This window comes from Triturus cristatus, chromosome 2_1 (genome assembly GCF_964204655.1).
Source record: "Triturus cristatus chromosome 2_1, aTriCri1.1, whole genome shotgun sequence".
NCBI lineage: Eukaryota > Metazoa > Chordata > Amphibia > Caudata > Salamandridae > Triturus > Triturus cristatus.
The window spans coordinates 643,131,916-643,135,211 of NC_140581.1; the positions used below are offsets into that span (position 1 = coordinate 643,131,916).

General features: G+C 54.9%; 1 non-coding gene across 1 annotated transcript; it reads left to right on the forward strand.

Moving 5' to 3' along the window:
• Positions 1 to 1,123: 1,123 nt before the first annotated feature.
• On the forward strand, positions 1,124 to 1,231 carry LOC146865710 (U6 spliceosomal RNA). The gene has a single exon (XR_014977507.1). It is a non-coding gene; the product is annotated as a U6 spliceosomal RNA (small nuclear RNA).
• The last annotated feature ends 2,065 nt before the right edge of the window (positions 1,232 to 3,296 follow it).

Below are 3,296 nucleotides of genomic sequence, written 5' to 3' on the forward strand. Positions count from 1 at the left end.
GGAGATCCAGGTTGGGCGGTTGGTGGATTTCACTCTCGAGAGTTTGTATGTTGCTTCTCCTTTTGGGGTGTGTGCTTGCTCTTTTTCAGCCTGTGCTTCGCAGGTTATTTTTTGGGGGGGTCCCTCCTTCCTGTCTTGGCTCGGATGGTTGCGTCATATCCTTTGCTACCGGGGCGGCGGGGGCTGGTGAGATTTCTCTCTGGCCCGCGCTTTGGTGCTTTGTCACTACCCTGGTGCCTTGGTCCACTGCCTGCCTTTTTTGGATTCCATTTGGTTCCAGGCCTCTGCGGTGCCTGCTGCTGCCCCTGGGTGTTGGTCGCATATGTTGTGCCCAAGAGAAGTCTTCGTGGCCTGGTGGTTGCGTCTCTTCCTCTTCAGGTTCTGTGTTCCGCTCCTGTGGGTCCCCTGTCTCCTTTGCTGACATTGTTGCGATTTGGGGGCTCGGCACAGTTGTTCCTGGCTCGTTGGTCCGGTCTGATTTCCGAATGGTGGGTCTTGTTGGTCATCGCTCTTGGTTGCCGGTTTCCATTCCGGGGCCGTCCCCCTTTTAGGCTGTTTTCACGGTTGCTTCATTGTCCATTGGCCCTGTGGTGCGTTCTGCCATCTTCTTTGGCGTCGGCCTATTTTTGTCACTGCACTCTGTTGTGCTGGTTCCGGTGACGGAGAGGGGCCGGGGGTCCTCTTCCTCTCTGTTCCTGGTCCTGGCGCCCGTTGGTTCCTTCAGCACGGTTCTGCCTCCCGGGGCTTTGGTCGGGTTGGTACCGCTGGGTCCCTTTCGGTTGTTCCCATTGCAGTTTAGCATTCCCCTCTTCCTGGTGGGTGATTTTTGACTTCCCTGGGTATGGGAGTCGCCTGTTTTTCACGTTCATGTTCATCCGGCTGGTCAGCGGTTTCCTGAGGTTTGCGGTGGTTGGGTTCCATTTCCTGTTTCAGGTGTTGTCTTTCGGCCTCTTTCCTGCTCCTCAAGTTTTTTCCACTGCGCTGGTTCCTGCTGTGGGGGTTTGCTGTCCTGGTTCCAGTTTCTGGGGTTCGTATTGGGTCTGGCTGTTTCTCGTCTGGTTCCTGTTCGGGTGCTTCAGTTTCTCGGGACCGGTTCGACGCTTTGCAGGGGGCTGTTTTCTCAGTGCTCGCTTTGGCGGCTCATATGCAAATAAATTGAACGATACTGAGAGGGTTGGCGTGGCCCCTGCGCATGGATGATACGCAATTTCGTGAGGCATTCCATATATCCGGATCTGTTCTCTGCCCTGTTGGCTCTTCTGCGGGTCCTGCTGGGTCACCCTTCTGCCCCGGCTCGGGGTTGGTTGTGAGTCCGGAGGGTGGTGGATGCCTCCACGGCTGTGGTTCCTTGGGCTCTCCTGCACCACGTGTCCTTGGTGTTTCTTCTGTTGACTCGTTGGGTCCTTTTTGCTGGTTACGGGGCTCTGGTTCCTCTTTTCCCTGTTCTGGTTCCTTCTTTGGTCTGGTGGCTTTGCTCTAGCGACCTGGTGTGGGGGGTGCGTTTCTGCTCCTTTCTCTCCTCTTGTTGTCCTCGGACGCCTGTCCTTGGGGTTGGGGGCCCCGTTAGGGTCCTTGGTGGCCGGCTAGTCTGTTCGTGCCGGCGTTCCGGTTGCTCGATGTTGTTTGGGCCTTCCTGGGGGGTCCCGGTACGTGTCTCTGTTCCTGCCGGTTTCCGCATTTTATGTCTGGGCGGCATCTTCTCTGTTGGCTTTCAGAGGGTCCAGGGTTCAGGTCCCTGTTAAGGCGGTTAGTTTCTTTAACGCAAAAGTACATTCTTTAGGTGGCTTGGGCCGCTTCCTCCCGTCCTCTGTTTGGTGCTGTCTGGTGCTCGTTTCTATATATCCTTATATTGGGACAGTGCGCAGGTGGTTGGAATGGCCCCTGCGCAGGGATGACATGCTAATTCATGTAGCGTTCCCTCTGTCTGTTCCTTTGTTCCAGGTCCTTTTGTCTTTGGTTTGGGACTCTTTGGTTCGGTCTTGTTTGCTTTCCCTCCCGTTGCTCTTCTCCCCCGGTATTTGTTCCGGGGTGGTCTGTCCTCGGGCTTGGGGGTTGCTCTCTCCTTTCCTTGGCCTTCAGGTTTCTCTGTATGCCTTCCCTCCTGTTTTCTCCTCCCTGGGGTTATGCCGAGGTTTGGGGGGGGGGTCAGTGTTGTTGGGTTGGCCTCACTGTCTTTGGTTTCCACTCCTGCTGCTGCTGGGGGGGATTGGATTTGGCCAGCCCTCCTTGCCTCCGGCTCTGCTTCTGGGTCTGCAGCTGTCTTTGCCCTATCTTTGTCGCTTGCTTCTGATTGCCTGGCTCTTGAGCGGCTGTCTTTGGCTTCTTTGGGCTGTTCTTCTGTGGTGGCCTGTGGCGTGTGTTGGTCGCGTTAGCCTTCTGCTCTTTGGAGCTGTGATGCACGTTGAGGCTCTTGTTTCCTGGTGCTCTTCTCTTGGTCGGAATCCGTGCTAGGTTTCCTGTTTCTGTGCTGGATTCTCCAGCTTGGGTTTTTGCTGGGCTTTTTCACCTTCCACTTTGTCTGCTCGTTGACGGCGGTTTGTGCTTGTCGGGGTCTTGGGGCTTCCTTGGTGGTTGTTGCCCTTTGGTGAGTTGGCTTCTTCGGAGCTTTGTGCTTCGTTGTCTGGGCTCTCCTGTGCTCGATTCTTCTTGGGGCATTGCCTGCTGTTTGGCGGGGTCTGCGGTTGCCCCTTTCGTGCCCTTGTTGGTGGCGGACTTGTTGTGGTTGTCCGCTGCATTGTTTTTTATTGCTGGCCTTCTCTTCCGCTAGTCAGTTGGGTTGGTTGGGTGTCATGCTCATTTCGTTTCCTTCTTTGCAGTTCCTGCTGGTGTGGGTTGTTTTGCGGCTTCATCTGGCTTTTCTGCCTGTGTTTCTTCGAGTTTTCCTTTTGCGGCTGGAGGTGTTGCTTCCTGATTTGCCTGCTGAGGGGGATTCTCCTGTTCCCCTTCTTTGGGTGTTCGCATGGCTCTTCTGATTTGCGTCCTACGTTCGCTGCAGTTTCGGGTTTCTCCTGCCCTGTTTGTCTCCTGTGGGTTCTGTGTCTGCTTCCTGAGCTGAGGCGGCGGGGGTCTCTATCCAGGAGATTTGTGGGGCGGCCATTTGGCGGTCCCATCACACTTTTGTGCGACATTCTCGGCTTGATGTTTTGCTTGCCTCTTCTGACGATTTCTGTTGGCGTCTTGCACGCTGCTGTTCATTGTTTCTTTATTGTTTGAAGTTTTGTACTTTTGCATGGATCCCTGGTGTCCTGCGTTTTTTCTTCTTGGTTCTCTGCTTGTGAGTTTCTTACGTTGTAAGG